This window comes from Athene cunicularia (assembly GCF_003259725.1).
Source record: "Athene cunicularia isolate RWA chromosome Z unlocalized genomic scaffold, athCun1 chrZ_part2, whole genome shotgun sequence".
Taxonomy (NCBI): Eukaryota; Metazoa; Chordata; class Aves; order Strigiformes; family Strigidae; genus Athene; species Athene cunicularia.
The window spans coordinates 22,941,031-22,947,499 of NW_020799143.1; the positions used below are offsets into that span (position 1 = coordinate 22,941,031).

General features: G+C 41.5%; 1 long non-coding RNA gene across 1 annotated transcript; it reads left to right on the top strand.

The window, feature by feature from the left end:
• Positions 1–1,449: 1,449 nt before the first annotated feature.
• LOC113490096 lies at positions 1,450–3,377 on the top strand. The gene is made up of 2 exons (XR_003400149.1): positions 1,450–1,538; positions 2,895–3,377. It is a non-coding gene; the product is annotated as an uncharacterized LOC113490096 (long non-coding RNA).
• The last annotated feature ends 3,092 nt before the right edge of the window (positions 3,378–6,469 follow it).

Below are 6,469 nucleotides of genomic sequence, written 5' to 3' on the forward strand. Positions count from 1 at the left end.
CCTCCCCCCGGGCGGGGCCGCCCGTGAGTCCCAGCCCTGCGGGAAGCGGGGGATTGGTGCTCCGCTACCGCTGGGAAGGCCGCCCGGAGGGGCGCTCGGCGCCCCCACAGTTTTTGCCGCCCTCTTTCCCTCCGTTTGAGAATTTGCGCCTCATCCGATTTAGGAGTTGTTCGGCGCCACCTGAGGTTCCTGGGTGTGCGCAAGTTTCGTCAGCCAGCGCCGGTTGTCTCTAGCCAGGCCCCTCCGCTCGTGGTCGGGCATATGGCACGGTACACCCAGCGCAGCTCCCCGCGTCGGCCCGCCCAGCAGTGACCCCTGTGAACACCGTCATCGGGCGGTTATTGGCAGCGCAGGTGGCATCTCCGAACACCTCTCTTCATGGACAGGAGAGTGGCTGTACCCTCCTTCCTGGAGCTGCGGTTATGTGGGCATGTTTGCAGCTGGGCAATCCCAGCCACGTTTTAGGTATACTGAATCTCTAGAGGTACTGAATCCCTAAAACAGATACTACAGAATATAAGTAGAGGAAATGAAAATGATCAGGTAACATGAAAGCCAGATTGAGACTTGGATGTCCTCAGATACAGGGTGGCACTTTCTTCACCCAGATTATCAAGAAAAACAAGCCAGTAATGACTTTGAAAGATCCTGGGACAGAATGACAGCGGAGTCAATGGGGGAGACAGGTAACAAAATTGCCATTCCCCTTTCTGTTTGCCTCACTGCACAAATGGAAAGGTTCTTGTGAAACATCTCAATTGAGACATTTCAAGCCCCAGCCGTGATGTCAAACAACATCACAAGAGGCTGAATAAAATCCACCCTACAATATTCTAGAAAAGTGGACAAGGTATTCTGGAAAATAAGTCACAGGCTACCACTGACATCATAAGTAAATACACATTAAGATGTTAGGAGCAAGTAATCTGAAAGGTGCTTTTTATACATACTCTTTTACTGTTGATATGTGACCTGAATTCCCACAGGCAATCAGAAATCTGGGTCCTCTTGCAAGATTGTACTAAAGCTACCATGAACCACATTTGGTAAAGCATCAGTATGGATCTCTTAAAAAGAACATTGGTCTGCATCTGAAGAAAAAAAAAAATGACAATATCCATAGATACCGGGTTATCTAGGAAAATACATAATCCACTAGTGCCCAGGTTAATCTTAGAAAATACACAGTCCAAAACCAACCAAGTTATTTGAGAACATGCAGTCCAGAAGATGAGCAAGTCACTTAAGAGACAATAATATATAAATGTATAGCACACAGAATAGGTGCATATAAAAACACAGAAAAAAAAATCTTCTGTGGGAAACTCAATTATCCTTGTCTATAGAAGGAATTACATAATTTAACTGCAATTGAAGTTGACTCCTGGTAATAGTGTAGATGGAGACACATGAAGATTGGATATATAATACTCTAGAAAGTTTATACAACTCAGTTGTTTAAGGTGCTGTGTTTCTTCAGCACTGGGTATGCAGGACCCATCAGCCTGACACGCTGTATGAACTGTACTGCTGTTTATGTAAGTACTGTTTTCTTATCACTACGGGAAGCTATATTGCATTACCTATTCTCAGGTTTTCTAGGTTGTATTTGGTCTGGTAACCTCTTCAGCTTTGGTGTGACTTTAATCAGGATGCAACAACAGGAAACAAGCAGAATGGAGTCTTAACCTTTCTTTAATTCAGACTTTTGAATCTAACGGTCTTGATTTTATAACATAAAAAAATCTATATACCACTAGCAATTTAAAAATAAAATACAGCTCATAAAAATAATTGGGTTTTTTCTTCTAGTTGGAATTCCCCAATGGGAGCAAAATTACACTACAGATATTTATGAAGTTAAGATCTGCTTATATTAACCATGGAGCTGAGGTTGGTCTTCACTCAGGAAAACACTCATCCTGAATTGCTAATTGCTATTTAAGTAATTACAGCTAATTGCTTTAGTTTATAGGTCAGCATGACTGACTTCCGGATTGCAAGTACTGCCATAGCACTTAAGTGCCCTATCACCTTTATTCCAATTTTTTTTCCTATTCCTTACAACTGCAGAAATACCACTTTGAACTAAGTTTTTCTGAGATGTGCGGTTAAGTATAGCCTCATACCCTTCAAATTACAGATTTATGTTTTAATTGCAAGAGAAAAAAACCTCCATAATATTTTACACCCTCTGAGATAAGTCTCAAAATTTCATTTCTAGTTTGTGATCTGATCTGTATAATTGGGTTTAGATTTTGCTGCTTCTGCATCACGCAGTTATTTTAAATGTCTTGTGCCAAATCGAAGTTCTTTGCCCAGGTGCACAAAATTGGAAGACTTTATTATTATGCAGTTCTTTTAATAGCAGCATGGCATTTTTTGCTGATCAAAAATACAACAGTGAACAGGGTTTCCTCTCTGCTGTTGTCTGATGAGTAGTCAAAAATGGAACATGATGAAAAATGGCCTTGGCTAATGAAGAAATACAAATTATTGGATAATATGGAAGGAATCATAACAATTTAACATTATGTCTGCAAGGTCTGATAGGTTTTGGTGCCATAATAGCTTACCAGATACTGAACCAATACAATGAGTTTATCTGCCCAAAATAATACATGTATCAATTTTTACCTTGATTCACAAAAATTACTTTAAGACACAATACTGCAGCTGTATGCATGTCAGCAAAAAAACACCTTTCCTACCTTCCACACTGAAAAATACATCTAATATATATGCTATCTCTGGCATTACTTCAGAGTTCAAGGAGTATTTTGGTCTAAAACATACATATGTTCAGAATACGTGGGGGTTTTTTAGGAAGGTGGAAACAAATGAGAGTTCTATCACACATGGAATTCAACATTAAATTATTTCTTATTCTCCAGATAAACCTTTTCATGATGCATTTAGGAAGATTGTTCCCATGTTCAGGAAAAAGGAGAGAACATGGTGCTTCAGTGTGGGTCTGGCCTTGGCAGAGCAAGAAGCAACTGTTTCACTTGCAGACAGGATACCAGCCCTGCTTCTTTGAAATGCCACCTATCCACACCTGCAGGAAATCAGTTGGAAGGGCTGTTTCCAACAGGCAAGCTCAAAACAGACAACTCTTCATAGGAAAAGCTGTTTTTCACCACCAAAGTTCATTCATTCATGGCTTGTAACAGCTTAATGTGTATCAGTGTACTGACTGCTTACTTGAGCATCAGGTGGCAGGCCTGGCTGAAGCGCTGCAGATTCTGTCATTCAAAATGAAACTGTTTGCTAAAAAACACTGATATAGTCCTTAAAGTATAATTGCATCAGTATGGCACATTACTCTCTTTCAAGTACAATGTCTGGATTGCAAAATAAACATTTTTTTTTCCTTTTGTTGTGTCTGTACTTGAATTTGTCTTCAATTTCAAGTTTAACACGCACAAATTAGTCCGATTACAAACAAAATGTGAGTTGTTTGATCTTGCTTTGCACCCTTTAAATCGAATTTTACTTTGTGTACCTTTCAAAAATGCTTTATTCACATGTCTCTTTTGAAGAACATGCTACTTTTGTAGGAAAGCAAGTCATCTCGAATTGCTTCCTTAATTAGGAAAAAAAGTATTTTCAGCTGCTCTTCACTGATTTTAATACAAGGTGCAAAGCTTTTGATTCCTAAGAAATGTCAGATTCAAAAGACTGACAAAATTAGAATGCTCTTAAGAGACTCCAAAAGCATTGCTTCAAACTAAAATATGACATTTAATCTGATATGGAAGACAAATGTAACTATATGGTTAAACAGAGCAGAGATTCAGCTAAGGGAATCCCAGCAGATTGTCAGTTCCTGCATAGCAAAATATTAATATACACTGTTTATGCAGTACTCAATACTTTCTCATTTAGGAGAATATATGAAACTTTATGCATTGATGAAATAAGAACGGTTAGTGCAGCAAAATGAAGACTTACATATCTGCCAATTCAGACACAATTTCTGCTTTTAGAAGTAGTCCAACTTTTAGCTTCCTCTAAACAATTCTAGATGTACAGTCTACCTTAGTCTTAATCTTTTTAAACAACTTTTGCCCCAAGTGGTCATCTGTTTGTGCATAGGAAGAAAGGGTTTTTTCTTGCCTAGTACATTGATGATCTATTTTCTGATGAGCTCTTTCTAACTTTGTAGAAACTTGAAATGTCAGTGATCTGAGCTTTACTACCTCCAAGAAAATCAACCAGATATCACTGGTTTAAACCACTGGAAAACTGTAGAGTCTTCTGGCTGGACACAGATAGAGTAAAGCTTTGCAGTTAACAAATGACTATTTTGCAATTGAGGAGGAGAGAGCCTAGAACAAAGCACAATTTGCTCTATGGCAACTGCAGTGGGTGTTCTGGGCCTTACACTGAGTTTCAGTATCAAAACTGAAAGCAGTAAGATCGTTTGTCTCATGAAGACTTTATCTTTGTGTGCAAGTAGCACAGAGGGCGGCTGTCAGAAAACTAGCCTGTAAAACTTGTGCATCCAGCCACACACCCAGGATGAGCACTCAAGCATAAAATGGTTAAGTCTGCCCCTTTGAGATAATGTAATTGTGTGAGAAGTAACTTTTTGTGCCACTCTTGAAGCTTTTTGCTGGTTTTGGCACCTATCTTAGCACAAACATAGGGTACAGTGACTTGCATGTATAAGTGTGGGGCCATCAGATAGGGCCAAAGCCATAGAGAACTGACAGGCTGGCTAATTTTTGATGCAGAGGGAGAAGAACTAGAACTAGACCCAACAGGACAGGCAGGCAGGGAGAAGAAGCTGTTGGGTTAAAATCTGGATCTCAAGTCTTCTATTTGAAGAAAGTACATGAGGGGCTAAGTGTTGACGAGAGATTAAAGGTTAAAGCAACAAGAAACATTTCACATGACAAAGGATCCGGAGGGGATAATAGGCTCAAAGACAGTAGAACCTTGCAAAAACAGAGGTAAACTGCGGTGGGCGGAGGAAGCAAGCAGCCGATTCAATGTGAATGATAGAGCAAGCTTCAACTTTATTGAAAGAAATCACACCTTATATAAACACTCTACAATACACTACTTGCAACTTTACTGGATACATTTAAGAAACTACATTATAATATCTCAGCCATTGGGTACATCTAAAAGGTCACATTATAATATCCCAGCCCCTCGTGGCATCTCTGGTATGCATAAACATCTTTCTTGCTGTGACCCTGCTTCCCTCCCAGGGCTGTTTTCCTCTCACCCCCAAGGTCATAATGTGCCCCAACTTATCTCCCTGTTCTCACAACAGTCCCTGTTAGCATCACTGTACCCTGGGTTTTTTCCTCTGTTTACCTTAGGTGGCTGCAATCAGCTTCTGCAGGGAGCTATGGCCTTGCTCTCTGCAAGCCGTTCTCCAACAGTAAACCGTGAATTAAGGAATAAGAAAATTCACTTTGTCATGTACTCGGAGATAGCACAGAGAACACCCAAGATGTGTTCTTTAGAGGAACTGAGCTCATTATAATGAGAAAATCACATCTCTTGATGACAAGAAGCCCCCTACTCGGCTAAGACCCCCACCCTTTGAGTTTGCACAGAATAATAAACTGACACTGTAACTTTAAATTCGAGATGAGGCAATGTTGTTAACCAATGAGTAACGAAGCGGTGAGAAACTGGCCAATGGCCATTACAGTGAAAGTGTAGTTTGAAGTGTGTAAATATGTCACTTGCCAGCGTGTGGTGGGCTAGATTTGTGGAATTACCACCTAGTACCTATTTCTGCGCAAGATATGGACTAAACATAATGTCGGCTTTGTGTAGTTTTCGGCTCATTGCACACCTAGTAAAAGAACCCATATTGTGAGACAACAGCGTGGGAAGGCTGGAGGTGCCCGATACATGCAGCAAGGAGACAGGCAAAAACGGGACCAGAGGGGCACAGCGTCAGAAATGGTGGGAGAGGTGTGAGCTTAATACTGACTGGTAAACAGGCCAGGAAAAAGTAGATATGAAGGACAAGGGGGGTAGGGCGAGGTCTGAATTAGCAGTGATCGCAGGGGGGGAAAAGGAAAAAAAAAAACAAAAACAAAATAAAGGCGGCCAAGTTGCAGGTGAGAAATCTACAGACTCAAGAGACCGAAACCGTGGGGGTTTTTGGATAGTTTGTTGGGGGAAGTCAAGGCATTAAAAAAAAAAAAAAAGGCGGGGAGTGCACGGGGAACAAGATCGGCTTTGGGGTCGGCAACAATATGGGGAGGCTTCCGTAACCAGGCTTGTGGGGTGGGAGAAACACAAAGAGACCAGCGGAGACAAACACACCCGCCCATTTTACAAATGAGTAAGGCGGTAATTAGCTACCTGCAGCCTGGGGATGGGGCCGCGTTCCCGGCTGGGACGGGCTCCGGGCAAGGCCGTGGGCTTAAGCGATCGTGAAAACAAACGGCTCTGGGCGAGCTGTTACGGCCGAAGGGGCGCATGGCCCCTGGCC